This window comes from Salmo salar, chromosome ssa20 (genome assembly GCF_905237065.1).
Source record: "Salmo salar chromosome ssa20, Ssal_v3.1, whole genome shotgun sequence".
Lineage (NCBI taxonomy): Eukaryota > Metazoa > Chordata > Actinopteri > Salmoniformes > Salmonidae > Salmo > Salmo salar.
This window is the reverse complement of record NC_059461.1, coordinates 24,135,372-24,158,107: the sequence shown is the minus strand read 5'-3', so window position 1 is coordinate 24,158,107 and position 22,736 is coordinate 24,135,372. Positions and strand designations below refer to the sequence as shown.

The window sequence follows — 22,736 nt, the reverse complement described above, 5'->3', positions numbered from 1 at the left end:
AGGAATATTTTGGCACTTCCTATTGCTTCCACTAGATGTCACCAGCCTTTACAAAGTGTTTTGAGTCTTCTGGAGGGAGATCTGACCGAACAAGAGCCATGGAACGATGATGGCCCATTAGACACCTGGCGCGCGAGTTCATGTTGGGTACCCTCGTTCCAATACGTTATAAAAGAGAATGCATTCGTCCACCTTGAATATTATTCACGTTCTGGTTAAAAAAGGCCCTAATGATTTATGCTATACAACGTTTGACATGTTTGAACGAACGTAAATATATTTTTTCCCCTCGTTCATGAAGTGAAGTCCGGCGGGCTTAGATCATGTGCTAACAAGACGGAGATTTTTGGACATAAATGATGAGCTTTTTTGAACAAAACTACATTCGTTATGGACCTGTGATACCTGGAAGTGACATCTGATGAAGAGAATCAAAGGTAATGGATTATTTACATAGTATTTTCGATTTTAGATCTCCCCAACATGACGACTAGTCTGTATCGCAACGCGTATTTTTCTGGGCGCAGTGCTCAGATTATTGCAAAGTGTGATTTCCCAGTAAGGTTATTTTTAAATCTGGCAAGTTGATTGCGTTCAAGAGATGTAAATCTATAATTCTTTAAATGACAATATAATATTTTACCAATGTTTTCTAATTTTAATTATTTAATTTGTGATGCTGACTTGACTGCCAGTTATTGGAGGGAAACGATTTCCTCAACATCAATGCCATAGTAAAACGCTGTGTTTGGATATAAATATGAACTTGATAGAACTAAAAATGCATGCATTGTCTAACATAATGTCCTAGGAGTGTCATCTGATGGAGATTGTAAAAGGTTTGTGCATCATTTTAGCTGGTTTTATGGTTTTGGTGACCCTGTCTTTGAATTGACAAAACATTACACACAACTCTTGTAAATGTACTGTCCTAACATACTCTAAATTTATGCTTTCGCCGTAAAACCTTTTTGAAATCGTAAAACGTGGTTAGATTAAGGAGATGTTTATCTTTCAAAGGGTGTAAAATAGTTGTATGTTTGAAAAATTTGAATTTTGACATTTATTTGGATTCAAATTTGCCGCTCTTGAAATGCACCTGCTGTTGATGGAGTGCACCACGGGGGGGACGCCTGCGTCCCACCTAGCCCATAGAGGTTAACAACCGTTCCACAGGTGCATGTTCATTAATTGTTTATGGTTCATTGAACAAGCATGGGAAACAGTGTTTAAACCCTTTACAATGCAGATCTGTGAAGTTATTTGGATTTTTATGAATTATCTTTGAAAGACAGGAGCCTGAAAAAGGGACGTTTATTTTTTTTGCTGAGTTTATATGCGCAAACTAGAATAAAAGATGATCATTAGAACTCACTTCAACCTCGCTAACATTTCCCCAGCCTAATTGTTACCAAATATCCAAATGGAGATTCAGTGAAAATAAAGATCTGACATTGATTTATCTAGACCAATCCCCCACACTCATCTCAAAGCAGCGGGTTGGCGCTGTCCCAATCAAAACTGTGCTGAAATGATAATCTAGGTGACCACACACACACGACTATTGCTTTATATTAGTAAAATGGTTGTATAGGACTTTATGTATTCGCATTTGAAGAATTTGATACATGCATTCAATTGCATTAGCCTATTTTATTTGAAATCATAACTAAATGTGAGTTTTCCTCGCTCTGCAGTTTTTCTAGGCCCAATGGATGTTTCCTCATCTCCTTACTCTGCTGCCGCTCACCTCCGCAGAGTTGTTCTCAACACCAGTTTAAATCAATATAGCCTACTGGGGGGGGGGGGGGGCTCACCAGGCTTGGACCGGAATCAAATGTTCAGTTCTGATGACAATTAAACTACATTCGGGTCTCGTGTGCTTTGAATTTATGGTGACTTTGTATTAAGTAAATATGCTAAGCTTGTAAAGGGGTGCGTAACTGGTGGCAGGGAAGTCAGACGCGGAGAGCAGAACTAGGTAGTAGCCGGAGCAGTTTAATCCAAAAACCAACAGCATAAAAATACAACAGTAGATGGGTACAAAAACCCGACGCGCACCAGTAAAAAAGTGCACAAGCACTTACAAACAATCCCAAACAAAGACATGGGGGGAACAGAGGGTTAAATACATAACAAATAATGAGGGAAATGGAAACCAGGTGTGTAGGAAAACAAGACAAATGGAAAATGAAAAGTGGATCGACAATGGCTAGAAGACCGGTGACGCCGACCGCCGAACGAACAAGGAGAGGAAACGACTTCGGTGGAAGTCGTGACAGTACCCCCCTTGACACGCGGCTCCAGCAGCGTGCGGACACTGGCCTCGGGAACGACCTGGAGGGCGAGGTGCAGGGCGATCCGAACGGAGACGGTGGATCTCCCGCAGCATTGAAAGGTCCAACACGTCCTCCACCGGATCCCAGCATCTCTCCTCCGGAACATACCCCTCCCACTCCACGAGGTACTGAAGGCCCCTCGCCCGACATCTCGAATCCAGTATGGATCGAACGGAGTACGCCGGGGCCCCCTCGATGTCCAGAGGGGGCGGAAGAATCTCCCACACCTCAGACTCCTGGAGCGGGCCAGCCAACACCGGCCTGAGGAGAGACACATGGAACGAGGGGTTAATACGGTAATCGGGGGAAAGCTGTAACCCACCACGTTCAGTCTCCTCAGGACTTTAAATGGCCCCACAAACCACGGACCCAGCTTCCGGAGGGGCAGGTTTCGGGTCGAGAGCCAGACCCGGTCGGGGCCTCACTGCGGTGACGGTCTGCGCTGGCTTTCTGGCGCAGCAAGTCGCACTGAAGGTGAACATGAGCCGTGTCCCATGTCTCCTCCACGCGCCAAACCAGTCATCCACCGCAGGAGCCTCGGTCTGACTCTGATGCCAAGGAGACAGAACCGGCTGATACCCCAGTATGCACTGGAAGGGGGAGAGGTTAGTGGAGGAGTGACGGAGAGAGTTCTGGGCCATCTCTGCCCAGGACACGAATGCCGCCCACTCCCCCGGCCGGTCCTGACAATAAGACCTCAGAAATCTACCCACATCCTGGTTAACTCTCCACCTGCCCGTTACTCTCGGGGTGAAAACCTGAGGTAAGGCTGATCGAGACCCCCAGACCCTCGAATGAACTGGGGACCCCGATCAGACACTACATCCTCAGGCACCCCATAGTGCCAGAAGACGTGTGTAAACAAAGCCATAGGGAGACCGGGCAGAGGGAGGAGACGGCAGGATTTAGAAAAATGGTCCACAACGACCAGGATCGTGGTGTTACCCTGTGAGGGAGGAAGATCAGTAAGGGGTAAGGGGTGTAGCTTACCTCTGGGCAGATGCCTACGAGCCTTACACTGGGCGCACACCGAGCAGGAGGAAACAAACCCTCACTTCCTTAGCCAAAGTGGGCCACCAGTACTTCCTACTCAGACAGCACACCGGCCGACCGATGCCTGGATGACCAGAGGAGGGTGACGTATGGGCCCAATAGATCCGCCGGTCATGGACAGCAGACAGAACGTACAGATGCCCAGAGGGACAGTGGATGGAAGTGGGCTCTGCACGTAGCGCCAGCTCAATGTCCACATCCAGCTCCCAAACTACCGGTGCCACCAGGCAGGAGGCCGGGAGTATGGGGGTGGGATCCATGGGCCGCTCCTCTGTGTCATACAGCCGGGACAGTGCGTCTGCCATGGCATTCTGGGAACCTGGTCTGTAAGAGAGAGTGAAAAACATGGCCCACCTTGCCTGGCGAGGGTTCAGTCTCCTCACCGCCCGGATGTACTCCAGATTGTGGTGGTCAGTCCAGATGAGAAAAGGGTTTTTATTCCCCTCAAGCCAAAGTCTCCACACCTTCAGAGCCTTGACGACAGCCAACAGCTCTAGGTCCCCCACGTCATAGTTTCACTCCGCCTGGCTGAGCTTCCTCGAGAAGAAGGCACAGGGGCGGAGCTTTGGTGGCGTACCCGAGAGCTGAGAGAACACGGCTCCTATCCCAGCCTCGGTCGCGTCCACCTCCACTATGAACGCCAAAGAGGGATCCGGATGGGCCAGCACGGGAGCCGAGGTAAACAGAGCCCTCAGGTGACCAAAAGCCCTGTCCGCCTCAGCCGACCACTGCAAACGCACCGGTCCCTCCTTCAGCAGTGAGGTAATGGGAGCCGCCACCTGACAAAACCCCCGGATAAACCTCCGGTAGTAATTGGAAAACCCTAGAAACCGCTGCACCTCCTTTACCGTGGTGGGAGTCGGCCAATTACGCACGGCTGAAATGCGGTCACTCTCGATCTCCACCCCTGATGTGGAAATGCGGTACCCTAGGAAGGAGACGGACTGTTGGAAGAACAGGCATTTCTCAGCCTTGACGTACAGGTCATGCTCCAACAGACGACCAAGCACCCTGCGCACCAGGGACACATGCTCGGCGCGTGTAGCAGAGTATATCAGAATGTCATCAATATACACCACTACACCCCTGCCCGTGCAGGTCCCTGAAAAATCGGTATATTCAGGGGGGGATGCGCACAGTGGAAACGTGGTCTGGACTCTCCACCGTAGTAGCACCAACGGAAACCCCTAAACATCTACTCGAGCACTCTCACAACCACCCCGTGAGAGCCCTCTGTTGCCACGAGACAGTAGGGTCGTGACAGGCTAACAAGGGTAGGCCTAGTACCACGGGAAACGCAGGAGAGTCAATAAGAAAGAGACTGATTCTCTCCTTGTGATCTCCCTGCGTCACCATGCCCAGGGGAGCGGTGGCCTCCCCAATCAACCCTGACCCCAATGGTCGACTCTAAGACATGAACGGGGAATGGCACAGCCACAACGGGGATCCCTAACCTATGGGCGAACGATTTGTCTATAACATTCCCAGCCGCGCCTGAATCAACAAGGGCCTTATGCTGGGAATGCGGGGAAAATTCAGGAAAAGTGACATACAAAAACATGTGTGCAACAGAGGGCTCTAGGTGAGAATGGTGCCGGCTCACCTGTGGTGACACCAGAGTGCCCTGCCTACTGCCTCGATCCCCAGAGGAACCAACCCGACACCGACCAGCAGTGTGACCTCTGCGGCCACAGATGGTGCACGAGACGGAACCTCCTCCGGTCTCCCTGCGCACATCACCTCCAGCTCCATGGGCATCGGAGCGGTGGTGCTGGTGGATGGAACTGACAGACCCCGCCCTGGACGTCCGCGGGTAGCCAGCAGGTTAAGCAACTGAATAGACAGGTCCACCAGCTGGTCGAAGGTGAGGGTGGTGTCCCTGCAGGCCAACTCCCGACGGACGTCCTCGCGCAAACTACAGCGATAGTGGTCAATCAGGGCCCTGTCGCTCCATCCCGCGCCGGCGGCCAGGGTCCGAAAGTCCATGGCAAAACTCCTGGACGCTCCTCGTTCTCTGCCTCAGGTGGTAGAGACGGTCACCCGCCGCTGTACCCTCGGGCGGTCGAAACTTCCCGGAAACGGCGGGTGAAATCCTCGAAATGGTCCAGCGCCGCGTCTCCTTTTCCCCACACGGCGTTGGCCCACTCCAGGGCTTTCCCTGAGAGGCACGAGACGAGGGCGGTCACCCTCACGGCCTGAAGGAGCAGGGTGGACGGTTGCCAGGTTGAGCTCTAGCTGCAATAGGAAACCCTGGCAGCGTGCAGCCGTCCCGTCGTACTCCCGGGGAAGAGCGAGACGAATCCCACTTGGACCGGGTGAAGGGGAGGCGAGTAGTGGAGGCCCTGGTTGCGCTGGGGGAGGTGCTGGAGAAACTCCCTCTCTCCCATTGGTCCATGGTTTGGACAACGCGGTCCATGGCGGCGCAGAGATGGTGGATCATGGCCGCTTGCTCCTGGATGCGCTCCTCGACACCTATACCAGGGGCACCTGCTCCTGCTGACTCCATATGGTGGTGTGGGATTCTGTAAAGGGGTGCGTAACTGGTGGCAGGGAAGGCAGATGCAGGAGAGCAGAACTAGGTAGTAGCAGGAGCAATTTAATCCAAAAACCAACGGCATAAAAATATGGGTACAAAAACCCGACGCGCACCAGTAAACAAGTGCACAAGCACTTACAAACAATCCCACACAAAGACATGGGGGCAACAGAGGGTTAAATACACAACAAATAATGAGGCAAATGGAAACCAGGTGTGTAGGAAAACAAGACAAATGGAAAATGAAAAGTGGATCGACAATGGCTAGAAGACTGGTGACGCCGACCGCCAAACGAACAAGGAGAAGAAATGACTTCGGTGGAAGTGATGACAAGGCTAAAGGCTTTCATGCAACCACCTGTTTGGATAATGTGATATTTTATTGTTTGCCAATCTGCTACTGCACATGTGTATTTTGTAGAATTGCATTATTGGGTGGGAAATGGTGTAATCCTGGTCTTGTCATTTAAAAATTCTGGGAATGTGAAGTGTGGTCCCGGGACAGTCCCGGGATCCCGGTTACCTGTGTTAATCCCTAGTCATGACAGATTGGATGTGAAACTGAAGAGGCAGATTTGCTTAACACACCTCTGTCCCACATGATTTGTAATGACCAGTTTCTAAAGGCATTGTGGTCTATGAACTGAACATTGCTCCAACTCTTAAAGCTGATGATCCAGCGAACTTTACAAATTACACACCAATCGCAATTTTTGGTGAAGCTTGCATACAAAAACAATTATTATTAAATATCTGAACAAGGAAAGTATGTAATAAAAACATCAGTATGAATTCAGAAAATCTCATTATATTTACATGGCTGTTATTTAATAGACGAAATACTGTACATATGGCAAATTAATCTCTCAAAAGAATTGATACTGTTGAGCATCATGAATTAACAATCTCTGTGTTAATCTATCTCAAGGCTAGAAAGCAATATGTGACTCAACGGAATAGACTCCCCCTCTGGAGATTAAGTGTGGCATGCTGCAGGGATCAATTCTTGGACACCTATTATTTGTGATATATATATATATATCCTCAGAGATCTCAATTACCTTATTAATGTTGAACTGTTGATTTTAAACCACTTTGAGATATTACACAAATTGTCACTGAATCTCAAAACTATTTTGTAATGTTTGGGCCAAAGAACAGAAAACACAATACAGACCATTTAGGGGTCCTTATTGACAATATACTTGTTGATCAAGCCTGTACAACCCGCTTTCTTGGTGTTTTGACTGATGATTAATTGTCATGACAACCCCACAGACAAACTCTAAGATGGCCAAAAATGTGGATACTGGGCAAAATTAGATATCTCAAAACAGAAGCACTGCTCTCAGTCTATTGCACAATGATCTTCTCATTCATCGGTTACTTTAGCATTACATGGGCCAGAATGCACCATACCAAACTACTATCAATCTGTCTCCTGTCGAAACACTAAGAATAATATCATATGCCGGTTTTAGAGACCATTAACCATAACTTTAACAATTAGGACTGCTGAAGATTTACCAAATTAATTCTTCAAGTTGCGCAATTTGTTTACGGCTCTTTAAAAATCACTTATTACCCGCTTTCTTCAAAAACGATTTCACCACCACATATTAATTCCATAACTACAGTCGTGGCCAAAAGTTTTGAGAATGACACAAATATTAACTTTGCTGCTTCAGTGTCTTTAGATATTTTTTTCAGATATTACTATAGAATACTGAAGTATAATTACAAGCATTTAATGTGTCAAAGGCTTTTATTGACAATTGCATGAAGTTGATGCAAAGAGTCAATATTTGCAGTGTTAACCCTTCTTTTTCCAAGACCTCTGCAATCCACCCTGGCATGCTGTCAATTAACTTCTGGGCCACATCCTGACTGATGGCAGCCCATTCTTGCATAATCAATGCTTGGAGTTTGGTGGTTTTTGTTTGTCCACCCGCCTCTTGAGGATTGACCACAAGTTCTCAATGGGTTTAAGGTCTGGGGAGTTTCCTGGCCATGGACCCAAAATATCAATGTTTTGTTCCCCGAGCCACTTAGTTATCACTTTGCCTTACGGCAAAGGTGCTCCATCATGCTGGAAAAGGCATTGTCCGTCACCAAACTGTTCCTGGATGGTTGGGAGAAGTTGCTCTCGGAGGATGTGTTGGTACCATTCTTTATTCATGGCTGTGTTCTTAGGCAAAATTGTGAGTGAGCCCACTCCCTTGGCTGAGAAGCAACCCCACACATGAATGGTCTCAGGATGCTTTACTGTTGGCATGACACAGGACTGATGGTAGCGCTCACCTTGTCTTCTCCAGACAAGCTTTTTTCCGGATGCCCCAAACAATCGGAAAGGGGATTCATCAGAGAAAATTACTTTACCCCAGTCCTCAGCAGTCCAATCCCTGTACCTTTTTCAGAATATCAGTCTGTCCCTGATGTTTTTCCTGGAGAGAAGTGTCTTCTTTGCTGCCCTTCTTGACACCAGGCCACCCTGCAAAAGTCTTCGCCCCTGTGTGTGCAGATGCACTCACACCTGCCTGCTGCCATACCTGAGCAAGCTCTGTACTGGTGGTGCACCGATACCGCAGCTGAATCAACTTTAGGAGACGGTCCTGGCGCTTGCTGGACTTTCTTGGGCGCCCTGAAGCCTTCTTCACAACAATTGAACCACTCTCCTTGAAGTTCTTGATGAGCCGATAAATGGTTGATTTAGGTGCAATCTTACTGGCAGCAATATCCTTGCCTGTGAAGCCCTTTTTGTGCAAAGCAATGATGACGCCATGCGTTTCCTTGCAGGTAACCATGGCTGACAGAGGAAGAACAATGATTCCAAGCACCACTCTCCTTTTGAAGCTTCCAGTCTGTTATTTGAACTCAATCAGCATGACAGAGTGATCTCCAGCCTTGTCCTCGTCAACACTCACACCTGTGTTAACGAGATAATCACTGACATGTCAGCTGGTCCTTTTGTGGCAGGGCTGAAATGCAGTGGAAATGTTTTTGGGGGATTCAGTTAATTTGCATGGCAAAGAGGGACTTTGCAATGAATTGCAATTCATCTGATCACTCTTCATAACATTCTGGAGTATATGCAAATTGCCATCATACAAACTGAGGTAGCAGATTTTGTGAAAATGAATAGTTGTGTCATTCAACTTTTGGCCATGACTGTTCTCAACAAGAAACAGACCAACCACATTCAAGAACAACCCAATCTCAATTCTGAAACTCACTCCCGCCTGATTTTGCCAAGCTATCGGTCATTGTTTAAAAACAATATTAACAACAGACTAACAACCAGGACTAGTGCATAGTAATGTTAGCCAGGTGAGCCAGCCAGGGTAGCAGAACCTTGATGGCGGAGCTGGCTTGGTGAACTTACATTGAACAGATTTGTCTTGTTCCCCTCATAGAAAAGTCCTCGTGCTGGCATATGCTTCAGCTGTTGCCATGGGACACTGCTTCCTAGCAACACATCATGTGGCCACCGCAGATTCTGTGAAAACAAAGAAATTATCAGAAAACGTGGGGGATGCCCCTCAAGAGGAAGACCACATAAACCACAAACACGAGACAAAGAAAAAGGTGAACATGTTACATCCCACAAGCTTCATTGAATCAATCATTTTCAGATGCATCATCCACTACAGTACCTAACATCACTGTATTGTTACCTTGTTCTCTGTCATAGCAGCTCCAATGGCCATTAACTGTAGTTTAACAGTACAAAGTGACTGTAGCTGAAGTCAATTTGTTGACATGCAAGGGGTACCCCTTTTAAATCAGCACTGATGTTTTTATTAGATAGTGGAGAGGTTGGGTTAGGCAGAGGGATGGCCATTCAGATAGAACATATCGCTGACAAGACATTTACACCACTGCCTTTTTTGAAAAGCTGGCCAACTCTAGCCACTGAATGTAGAGCTGTAAAAACCCAGTGCCAAATGATCGGAGATTACAGGCCCTCCTGCCAATCCCTGACTTCCTTAATGAGTCTCACACTGACGGTCCCAGCCAATGCAGGTTCAGCCTAACTGTTTCTGGGAGCAAAAGACGTGCAGAGGCTTTAGTAGAAGGGTGCAGTTCACCCTCGTACAACTATGATTCTCCCACATGGCCACGTCATATTGTGTTATTTTCAGTGTTTCAATAATGTATCATAGCAATAAAGTTAGTCCAGGCATTTGGCATCTCTCCTGGACCTGCTGGATCAGCCATCAGGAAAGATCAGCAGACATCTGTTTCAGCAGGGAAGGCCTTGTACATGAAGTTCCATACCAAAGTCAAGTTTTGTGGACAGATGTAAATGATCATATTTAATGACAAATTCATGAAAGCCATCCATTTTTTAAAGGTTCTGCACAAAGAAATCAGAGGTAGGCTATTTAATTTCTCAACTATCCATCCACCACACATTCCTGATACAATAGGGCAATTCAACGTAACAGGATGATGCTGAGACTGGTTTACATTTTAAAGTGAAAACTCTGAAACAAAAACCAATGATTGCAAAGTTAAAAAAATAAATCTGACTCTGCATCACTTTGTTACCGTGGAATTTTCCCAATAATAACCCATAGCCTGAATTTAGTATTCGCCGAGAAACGTACGATAACATTAGCTTGTAATTCAAACCCCAGAAGAAGTAGGATTTGTAGTGAAAAACAAACAGGGTTGTCACTTATTAACCAAGAGGGCTATAGACCTGAACAGCCACAATGCTGCCACTGGCCTGTAACGCTGAGCAGTAGGTAGTTACTTGACAATTTAGCAGAACAGCTCAACTCCTTGTTTTTCATTCAACTCCAAAAGGAAATGGAATACAGAACCAATTATTTCACTTACCTTCAGGACCTACTCACTTCTTAAAACAGGAACAAGCTCTGTGATTGAGATTTTTAATCCATTTCTGTCAAGTCTAAAACACTGGGGCAGTAAACTACAGCCAGTCAGGGGCCCAGGTCAGTCTACCTGACTGAAATAATCCTCTAACCTAAATATGAAAAGCATGCTCTGAGAACAGCTACATAACAGTCTCATAAAGAGAACAGCAACAGTTCACTACGCTGTTATCAATGACCAAAACTCTGCCCTGGAAATTGGTTAACCCAACCTCATTGAATTGGGATCAGCAGTCCCATAGGAGGTTCTGACTGGCAAAGTGCTGACTGTAGGGCGTCACGACACTAAACAGTCTCGTTGTGCCAAACCTGGCTGAGAGAGCACTGTGCTGCTGCCACCCACGCACACCTCTGCACACAGAGCCTTGTGTCCAATGCACACTCTGCTGTTTCAGCACCTACTGTACTATACGGTCACATTAAACCCACAGTCCCTCAGGCAAACTAGCACTATTGATAAGAGGAAGTCAGAGTCCAAGCCAAACAAACTACAGACATACAATTCTTAGAAAAACACCATCTATTTGAATACCAATATACCATACCTGAGGAAATGGTGTAAACTAGATTCATGGTTTCAGATCTGAGGGTTTTAAATGTCAAAGTAAATTGCAGGAAATGCCACTGATGATAGGAGTAGGGGTGAATATTCCTGTCAAAACATTCTGTGAATGAATGTTAGCGAACCATGCATGATATGGAGGGAGGGTGGACAAACTAACCTGTTGGGTCTTGCTGTTGATGTAGAAGGCCAGACGGTAGAGGCTCTTGTCATGCTGAGGGAAGCAGCTCAGGCAGAGGAAGACACTAGACACACATGTCCACCAGCATGCTGCAATGCTCAGTAGGGAGGGCCTTGGGCACCTCGACCATCTCTGGAGGGGGATCTGGCCACCTAGGGTAGCGGCTCCTCCAATCGCTTGTAGGAGTCTGGGGGGGTGGCCTGATAAATGTGGGTTTTGGGGGGGGTGGCCTGGTGAGACTGGTGAGTGGACGAGGCCTTTGGTCAGGTGGGAGCAGGGATCTATGGTTGGCTTTAGCGCATCAGGTACTGTCACTGACATGGTGTTTACTACCTCTTGGTCCTCCAGCAAGATTACGGTCCCGTCCTCGTTGCTTTTCCCCCCCCACACATGAACCTTGAGGAATTCAGGGTTTAAAGAGGAGATTTTCAAACATTAACATGATCCATTCTCAATATGTCCTACCCTCTCTAAAACATAACATTCATTGACTTCCACAATATCACTAAAGAACATCCCATTTAGAAAATAATAACGCTGGTGGTCGGGTAGAATGCATTTCCATTACTGCATTTCATGATAAAACAAACAAAATCCACCTATGTCTTCAACTATAGGCTGGCCCTCCTTGATGGGGGTGATGTTCTCAGATGAAGAGGCACTGCCCTTCCCAGACTGAAGCTTAACATGGCTACTGTCCTGGGAGCTGGCGGGGGTCTGTGAAGGCATCCTGGTTGGGGTTGGAGTCCGACAGTGTCACCACCACGCTGTCCTGACTGCGCTCTGCCAGGAGTCACACAAACACAGGTCATGTGGCCAACTCTGAGCCTGGCCTGGGTGCCAGTCGCACCCATGGACCATCCTCTGGGTTCTCAAGGGATCAATCACAAAGCTGTTAATGTTTCCATTCAGGAATAAAATAGGTATGTGGATCCCAAGAATGAAAGGGGGTAAATGTGTATAGTGTAAATTCTCTATACACATCAGGATCATCAGCAGGAGAGCCATTATAGTAATCGTACAAACATAAAAAGCACTAGACCTTAGTCAGCACCCAAGCCAATGAAAAACTAGGTGCCTGCCTTCTTCCTAAGCACATTGTGCAACCTCAGCAAGAAGCTGCAGTCCTCTGCAGACAATCAAATTAGCAGGAGGGAAACAGTTATATGAAAGGAGCTCTGGGGACTTGTTAAAGGCCTCCTGTAATTAGCCCAAAAATTTAGCTGATAGAGGTGTTGCAAGAAGGATTGCCCCTTAAAAACGAAAAGTGTGGGGTAGTGACGAAGTTGTGAACATTGTGGAACTCATTTCGGGACACCTTTACATTGAATAATTGTTTCCCCTAAAATTGTGCATATCACTAATGTCCTGAAGATGGATATAAGAGCAGTTTGTGGGAGGGACTTAAGTTCAGTACAATTCAGGGATGCCAGCCACATTGGACACCTGGGAAGACAGTAATCATGTCAAGTTCTGGGGTGACTTAAAAGATATCGGGAGTTTGTTTTAAAACCACAAAAAAAAAAACAGACATTCCTGATTTGACAATACTACTCCTCATAATTGCTGACAGATTGCTTACTGTTACCATGACGTGTTTCAAACGGGCATTAAGCAAGAAGGGCTTGGCACCCACTGGCAAACCTGCCTGCACATGGTGGTTCATTTCTGCCATCTAGCTGAAAGGATGTGTTCCAATGAGGTGCCAACCACATTCTGACTGATTTGGTGTTATATCATCATATCAACTCAACACAATTTCAATGGAAAACACAGTAACCATGGCATAACTTTCAAATACAATTAAATAAGTTAAGATCTTTGTTGCAAACGTAAGCCAACACTAAAACACAAGTCAAATAGTAGCCCACGGTCCAAGTCACACCATTCAGTGGATTGTTTGAGAGAAGACTGAATTTGTCCAGTGACAGCATTATTCCTTGGGATCTACATGCATATAAAGGACAAAGCAGGTGGCAGAAACAAGCAGGCAGGAAATAATCTGGAAAGGGTGACAGAAAAACTGGCAACATGGGCAATATGGCTGCAGTATTCAGACATTCAAGCAAGACAGGGCATAGGGAAAAAACAAAAGGCCAAAGGCTGTTTTTACGGTATAGTGAAAAGATATTTTGCAAAGCCATTTGTAATGAATGGTTACATTCAAGATTTACAACAGCATTTATTCAATGACATCGTTTTACTTGAGGCAAATATTTGTGTTTACCCTTGACGTCTTTGCAACAATGTAAACAATGCACAATGCTGCTGTGAATATCATTTCAGTTATGGGACATACTGGAGAAAAGGTAACCGGAGCCAATTGGACATTACTGTATCTAGCCCTATGTTTCTATAAGGGAAAAGCTACTAAGAATACTACTTCATACACTGCATTTCAGCTTTTTTCAGGAACATAGTAGGAAATGAGGACAGATTTGCCTAATAAGTATGAACTGACACACACTTTTTTTGTACAGTGTTGTTACATGATTGCTTCCCCTCTGTAAAATATGCTCTTAAAAATGGTTCATAAATGTAAATGTAGGTTTAGTGCACTCAGATGTGGCACATTTTTAAAAGATGCAGAATACACACTGTGGTGAAGGAGACAATCAGCTCACCACCAACAATTGGGAGTTAAGAGTAAACTGCTTGTGTCCCTCATCACACTACTGTCATGCAATGTTAAGTGCTAAAATGTAGAGCAAAGTTGCATCAGTGCATTAACTGATATCATATTGTGTTGGTAATTCATTTTGAAAAGCTACCTCTTTTGTACTGAAGGATTTTTAACCCTGCTCTTATATTGTCTGTCAATATCGTCTATATTTGGACAGTATAGGTCTAGTAAAGTAGAAGTATTTAAATGACTCTTTACAAGGTGAGTGATTCACCACACTGTAGTATTTTAAAACAGGACATTAATGTGTACTCTAAATGCAGCCCCTTCTCCACCCCTCCCTACTGTTCCAACTGACAGGTAACACTCAAGCAGCACTGCAAAACAAGCACTAGACTTTGGTTTAGTAATGAAACTGCACACAGTGAGAGGCATATTACAGAAACCAGTTCTTTGTCCCTTGTTCAGTTAAAAGTGTCAGTATAGCTACCAAACGTTCCTTGACACAATATTTATATCAAGACAAGCTTAGGACAAGTAAACTGCCTCCCTCTATACGTGTCCTGTCAGTGTGACAAAATCTTCAATTCAGCTCAGTTGTTTCAAGTGAACCTGTAGTGAGATGTCATTGCCAGGACAATGCAGCAACTGTTCCCTGGGATCAGGTAAAACCTCTCAATGGATCCTGGCTGTGTCTGCCTGTGGCTCTGTGTCGGTCATATGAGTCTAGAGTCAACACACCAAAAACCTGCTGTGACCTCTTTTCCTGGCCATTACCCCCTTTAAAAGACACGACACCTTACAGAGAACATAGCGATAGTCTAAAGCGATAGCCAGCAAGCTTGCATTCTTTTCTAAAATAATTGCACTGCTATGATTTGATTAGTAAGAATAGTCATCAGAAAAACCTGATGAAATCAAAAGCTAAAAAAAAAAAGGTCCATTGCATCCGGTTTTATCTCAATATCAAATCATTTCTGGGTAACAATTAAGTATCTTACTGAGAAGCAAAAATAGCTTTGTTGCAAAGAGCATTTTCTCAAGCAAGAATGCTGCTAGGACTGTCTGGGAGTGGTCTGAAAAGGGAGGGGAAAACTGAAAATGAACTGTTATTGGTAGAGGGGTTTTCTTATTGACAGGCCACGAAAATAGGCTGAAATTGCAGGCTTTTTTAAACAACTCTCACACTAAAGAGGAAATTATCACAATTTCACGTTATTATTCCCACTACGTAGTGGCGCAGCGGTTTAAGGCACTGCATCTCAGTGTTGGAGGCGTCACTACAGACCCTGGTTCAATTCCAGGCTGTATCACAACCAGCTGTGATTGGGAGTCCCATAGGGCAACACACAATTGGCCCAGCGTTGTCTGGGTTTGGCCGGGGTAGGCCGTCATTGTAAATAAGAATTTGTTCTTACTGACTTGCCTAGTTAAATAAAATAAATAATAAAAATAGTGTGGAAATATATATCCACTGCTCAAAAAAATAAAGGGAACACTAAAATAACACATCCTAGATCTGAATGAATGAAATAATCTTAATAAATACTTTTATCTTTACATATCTTTAGTTGAATGTGCTGACAAAATCACACAAAAATAATCAATGGAAATCCAATTTATCAACCCATGGAGGTCTGGATTTGGAGTCACACTAAAAATTAAAGTGGAAAACCACACTACAGGCTGATCCAACTTTGATGTAATGTCCTTAAAACAAGTCAAAATGAGGCTCAGTAGTGTGTGTGGCCTCCACGTGCCTGTATGACCTCCCTACAACGCCTGGGCATGCTCCTGATGAGGTGGCGGATGGTCTCCTGAGGGATCTCCTCCCAGACCTGGACTAAAGCATCCGCCAACTCCTGGACAGTCTGTGGTGCAACGTGGCGTTGGTGGATGGAGCGAGACATGATGTCCCAGATGTGCTCAATTGGATTCAGGTCTGGGGAACGGGCGGGCCAGTCCATAGCATCAATGCCTTCCTCTTGCAGGAACTGCTGACACACTCCAGCCACATGAGGTCTAGCATTGTCGTGCATTAGGAGGAACCCAGGGCCAACCGCACCAGCATATGGTCTCACAAGGGGTCTGAGGATCTCATCTCGGTACCTAATGGCAGTCAGGCTACCTCTGGCGAGCACATGGAGTGCTGTGCGGCCCCCCAAAGAAATGCCACCCCACACCATGACTGACCCACCACCAAACCAGTCATGCTGGAGGATGTTGCAGGCAGCAGAACGTTCTCCACGGCGTCTCCAGACTCTGTCATGTCTGTCACATGTGCTCATTGTGAACCTGCTTTCATCTGTGACGAGCAAAGGGCACCAGTGGCGAAATTTGCCAATCTTGGTGTTCTCTGGCAAATGCCAAACGTCCTGCACGGTGTTGGGCTGTAAGCACAACCCCCACCTGTGGACGTCGGGCCCTCATACCACCCTCATGGAGTCTGTGGCCTGCTGGAGGTCATTTTGCAGGGCTCTGGCAGTGCTCCTCCTGCTCCTCCTTGCACAAAGGCGGAGGTAGCGGTCCTCCTCCTGGGTTGTTGCCCTCCTACGGCCTCCTCCACGTCTCCTGATGTACTGGCCTGTCTCCTGGTAGCACCTCCATGCTCTGGACACTACGCTGACAGACACAGCAAACCTTCTTGCCACAGCTCGCATTGATGTGCCATCCTGGATGAGCTGCACTACCTGAGCCACTTGTGTGGGTTGTAGACTCCGTCTCATGCTACCACTAGAGTGAAAGCACCGCCAGCATTCAAAAGTGACCAAAACATCAGCCAGGAAGCATAGGAACTGAGAAGTGGTCTGTGGTCACCACCTGCAGAACCACTCCTTTATTGGGGGTGTCTTGCTAATTGCCTATAATTTCCACCTGTTCTCTATTCCATTTGCACAACAGCATGTGAAATTTATTGTCAATCAGTGTTGCTTCCTAAGTGGACAGTTTGATTTCACAGAAGTGTGATTGACTTGGAGTTACATTGTGTTGTATAAGGGTTCCCTTTATTTTTTTGAGCAGTGTATATAAAACACAGGAAAATCAAGTTGACTGCATTGGTCTTTAAAATTAGAAGCTAAAATCAAAACGCCAAGAAGATCTATTCTCAATCTAAATGGCTTCATAAGAGGTGATGAGAACCGTCACTCCTCACCCCAACCTGGGCTTGAACCAGGGACCCTCCGCACACAGCAACAACAGTCATCATCTAAGCATTGTTACCTATCGCTCCACAGCCCTTGCAGAGCAAGGGAAACAACTACTTCAAGGTCTCAGAGCGAATGATGTCACTGATTGAAATGCCACTAGCGCACACTGCTAACTAGCTAGCCATTTCACACTGGTTACACATGGAGACAAGCTCTGCTGAAATTACAATAGAAAACAATGATGTCATCAAAAAGGAGAAGCAAGGGAAATGGGAAAGAAAGGAAAAGAGGGTGACCAGCACAAACTTCTATATATTAACACACAGGCCAGGACGCCCTCTGCCAAACTCTACCTTCACACCTCTGTTTGCCTAAACTAAATGCTGTTGCATTTTTATAGAGCAGTAAAGCAATAGCCAAATAACCTGAGATGCAATATTGCCCATTTCCCCAGTGCTAATGGAGTCATTACTGGAACCAGAGCCATTATCATCATAGTGATTATCCTTCTAACCAACACTACTCCCCAGTCTGGTGAAGAATGGGCCCAACCCCAGAGGCCCAGAGTCTAGGACTGGGACTGTACCATCAGTCTGCAGCTCCTCCTCATACTGTTTCCTCGTCTGTTGCTGCCGGAGGCTGTTACGTTTGGTCTGCTGCTGCCGGAGGCTGTTAAGTTTGGTGTAACCGTGGTCGTGTAAGGTGGGGACGTCAGACCTGCGGCGTTGGAGGGGAGGGAGGCCCCATGAACATCCATCGCACACAGCTGACACAGAGCAGTGGGAGTCCTCGTCCATCATGGAGAGGGGCATCTCCCTGAGGTGAGAGAGGAGGTGGGGACAAAACAAAAGGTTGGGCCAGGGGGGGGAATTTCATGTTTTTCCTTTTGGTTTGTAGTCGAGACACAGAATGAGTTTCATAAGAAAGAGCATAGATCCCAGGCTAAGGTTGAGGTCCCTCACTTTTCGTTGGACCTGGGCCTGCCCTTCTCTTCCCCCCTGGCAAAGGGTCCAGTGGCCACCTCAGCCAGGATGTTGAAGATCATGCTCCAGGTCCGGTTCCTCAGACTCCAGCAGGTTGAGGATAGTGGCGCTCAGATGGAAGTACAGCTAGGGAGAGAGAGATGCCAGAGTCACACAGCTTTAATAACACGAGTTATACTCTCTCTATATATCTATTATTGAACAAAAGAAGAATAGACCTAGAAACCCTTTAGTTTAAAACATGTGTACTTCCAGGGCCTCCATAGACAAGTCAGGGGAATTGTGGTAGTGTATCTGGCATCCTCCTTGTGCAGATAATGTGCTGCCTGCATGGGAAGAGAAAGAGATGAGAGCATCAGATCCTCATCTGATGGCTGTTACTAACACAGGATGAAACACTGGTTGCCATGGTCAATATCTTTCAATGGTCAAATGTCAGCCTTTAATGTACTGGAAAACAGATAGTGATTCTAGTGTAAGCTATAGAATGGAGCTATAGAATGGAAGTACTGGGTCTGGAGAGGTGAAGAAGCAGTGAAGGTAACAGGGAAACACAGACAGAGCTGCTTCATCGGACCTCTGACTTCCCAGTTTCCCTATAACTCACATCCCCTTCCCCCTCTTCCACTGTACTGACCTCCATGAAGATTTCCGCTCCGTTGAGCCCTAGGGCTCCCCCTGTCTGTATAAATCTAGTCTGCAAGGCAGACCTATGAATCACTTGAGTCCACAGATCATTTCCCCTGCTGTGCACCTGTTTGTAGAGCTGGATGTATTCCCGGGGTGGCTGCTTGCGTTTCTCAGCAATCTTCCCCAGCATGGTAGTGAATGAACCACTCTTCCTCATCCCTATCCCCTTCACACCGAGACGCCCCCTGGAAACACGTCTCCAGCATGGTCTCTCCTCCATCTGAAACACACACACACACACACACACACACACACACTATAACCGCTACTGTCAACAGTGATTTCTCTCTATTAGACAGTTCAATTTACTGAACAATGAATTCACACACAGCATGACCAGAAGTGACACCCATTAAGTTTAGAAAAGTAGAACACAAAACACAGTGCATATGAGTATTCTATACACTGGTTGCCCACTGCACCGGTTTGATGACCTCGGAGGGTAGCTCGTTTCTCCACTGTTTGAGTTGGCGCGAGGTGAAGGAGTACAGGGCATAGGACATGGTACCGTACTCGATCCACAGAGCCAGGGCCCTCTTAAAGCATTTGAGCACAGCCATGGAGTGCTTCCACATGGGGCCATCGCTCTTCAATTCGTTGGAGTTTAGCTTGTCCTGGATGGGGCCATCCCTCTTTAGTTCAATAGAGTTTAACTTGTCCTGGATGTGGCGGGCCCTCGCCAGAGCCATGTCAACCCACGAGTCAACACACACACACACACACACACACACACACACACACACACACACACACACACACACACACACACACACACACACACACACACACACACACACACACACACACACACACACACACACACACACACACACACACACACACAGCATTGAGCATGCCAAGGAAATGTCATTATCATCATGACATGGAATTCACTTGTAAGGTAAAATACTTAAAGCAACTCAAGGTAATATGAGTATCTTAAAAAGCACAACCACAATTACATTTACTTGTTTTCTTCCTGACCTGTTTGGACACAGATGTCATGTATATAGAACTTAACGGCCTTGGACCGCTCCTTGTTCTCAAAGTGCTAGTCAGCCAGGAGGTAGAAGATCTCATTGACAACAGGGGGTGCTGGAGCGCCCCTCTCAGGAAAGCAAGCCACTGGCTCCTGGGTGGGAACACAACGACTGGATGATCTACTATGCTGCTACTGTCAGGTCTGACAGCAGTCTTACAGATTCAACTAGAATCTGATACATGTAGAGATCCTCTCTAATCCTGATTTGAGATGATAGGTCCTGACTAGTACTCCCAAATCTCCCATTTAGCTCAATGTGTGATTTATAAAGGTTTCAGCTATTGTGTGCAGGTGCATTGAATTTGTAAATCAGACATGTAACTGCCAAAATAAAAGGAAATAAGGGATACAAAGTATATTGAAAGCAGGTGCTTCCAAACAGCTGTGGTTCCTGAGTTAATTAAGCAATTAACATCCCATAATGCTTAGGGTCATGTATAAAAAAATGCCCAGCTGCCCATTATTTTGGCTACCATGGGTCGAAGAAGAGATCTCAGTGCGGGGTCTCAAAATGAGCATAGGGGGTTTAAAGTGTGTAGGTGTCAGTCAGTCAGTCACCAGATCTCAAACCAATTGAACACTTATGGAAGATTCTGGAGCGGCACCTGTGACAGTGTTTCTCACCACAATCAACAAAACACCAAATTAATTTCTTGTGGAAGAATGGCGTCGCATCCCTCCAATAGAGTTCCAGACACTAGTAGAATCTATGCCAAGGTGCATTGAAGCTGTTTTGGCAGCTTGTAGTGGCTCAACGCCCTATTAAGACACTATTTTTATTTATTTTATTTTAATTTCACCTTTATTTAACCAGGTAGGCAAGTTGAGAACAAGTTCTCATTTACAATTGCGACCTGGCCAAGATAAAGCAAAGCAGTTCGACACATACAACAACACAGAGTTACACATGGAGTAAAACAAACATACAGTCAATAACACAGTAGAAAAATAAGTCTATATACAATGTGAGCAAATGAGGTGAGATAAGGGAGGTAAAGGCAAAAAAGACCATGGTGGCAAAGTAAATACAATATAGCAAGTAAAACACTGGAATGGTAGATTTGTAGTGGAAGAAAGTGCAAAGTTGAAATAGAAATAATGGAGGTTCCTTTATTTTGGCAGTTACCTATATATTTCAATGCATAATGACTTGTACAGTGTTATCACCTATAATGAATGGTCATGACGTGATGTATTGGCCTAAACAGCAGGGTTGTGGTCAATTCCAATAAATTCACTCATGAAGTGGAGAATTTACATTGAAATCAATTCAAATTTCAACAATCTTTAAGTTACAGAATTAGAGTGAGACTTCTGAGTGTTTGAATTGGAATTGAAATAGTAAAAAAAGTCATCTTTGGAATTCAATATGTGTACAGTTCACAGTCAATGGAATTAATGCACAAAAATGGACCTCTGGATATGTTTAAAAATCATTTCAATTTGTATTACTATATTGCTAGTATCTAAACAGTGACATAATTGGCCTGAAAGCCTGGGGGAATTTGGATTTGTGATAATATTGAATTGGGAATTGAACTCTTGGAATTCAGAGTGACCTGGAATTTAAATTGAATTTACAGGTAGAGGGAATTTAATCCTAATAGAATTTACGGAATTAACCCCAACCCTGCTAAACAGTTCTCCATGGCAACATGTAAAGCCAGGCTATGACTACGTCCAGATAATTAGCATTTGTGACTCATAAATGCCCTGCACTGACCTTTAAAGGTGGTGAGGGTAGGTAGCAACACATCTGCCACGCTGATTCTCAACACTGGAGCCCCCCAGGGGTGCGTGCTCAGTCCCCTCCTGTACTCCCTGTTCACCCACGACTGCATGGCCAGGCATGACTCCAACACCATCATTAAGTTTGCAGAAGACACAACAGTGGTAGGCCTGATCACCAACAACGACGAGACAGCCTATAGGGAGGTCAGAGACCTAGCTGGGTGGTGCCAGAATAACAACCTATCCCTCAACGTAACCAAGACTAAGGAGATGATTGTGGACTACAGGAAAAGGAGGACTGAGCACGCCCCCATTCTCATCGACGGGGCTGTAGTTGAGCAGGTTGAGAGCTTCAAGTTCCTTGGTGTCCACATCAACAACAAACTAGAATGGTCCAAACACACCAAGACAGTCGTGAAGAGGGCACGACAAAGCCTATTCCCCCTTAGGAAACTAAAAAGATTTGGCATGGGTCCTGAGATCCTCAAAAGGTTCTACAGCTGCAACATCGAGAGCATCCTGACTGGTTGCATCACTGCCTGGTACGGCAATTGCTCGGCCTCCGACCGCAAGGTACTTCAGAGGGTAGTGCGTACGGCCCAGTACATCCCTGGGGCTCAGCTGCCTGCCATTCAGGACCTCTACACCAGGCAGTGTTAGAGGAAGGCCCTAAAAATTGTCAAAGACCCCAGCCACCCCAGTCATAGACTGTTCTCTACTACCGCATGGCAAGCGGTACCGGAGTGCCAAGTCTTGGACAAAAAGGCTTCTCAACAGTTTTTACCCCCAATCAGACTCCTGAACAGGTAATCAAATGGCTACTCGAACGATCTGCATTGTGTGCCCCCCCCACCCCTCTTTTACACTGCTGCTACTGTTTATCATATATGCATAATCACTTTAACTCTACATTCATGTACATACTACCTCAATTGGCCCGACCAAC

General features: G+C 45.9%; 1 pseudogene across 1 annotated transcript in view; it reads right to left on the bottom strand.

Annotated features, from left to right (window-relative positions):
- Nucleotides 1-22,736, bottom strand: part of LOC106580214 (calcineurin-binding protein cabin-1-like) — a 150,290-nt pseudogene that overhangs the window by 107,784 nt on the left and 19,770 nt on the right. The window contains exons 17-25 of the transcript XR_006761094.1: nucleotides 19,986-20,146; nucleotides 19,422-19,692; nucleotides 19,082-19,183; nucleotides 18,577-18,653; nucleotides 18,307-18,411; nucleotides 17,931-18,160; nucleotides 12,268-12,355; nucleotides 11,552-11,772; nucleotides 9,311-9,424 (exon numbers count right to left, since the gene is read on the bottom strand). The product of XR_006761094.1 is annotated as a calcineurin-binding protein cabin-1-like (transcript). The remainder of the gene's footprint in view (nucleotides 1-9,310; nucleotides 9,425-11,551; nucleotides 11,773-12,267; nucleotides 12,356-17,930; nucleotides 18,161-18,306; nucleotides 18,412-18,576; nucleotides 18,654-19,081; nucleotides 19,184-19,421; nucleotides 19,693-19,985; nucleotides 20,147-22,736) is intronic.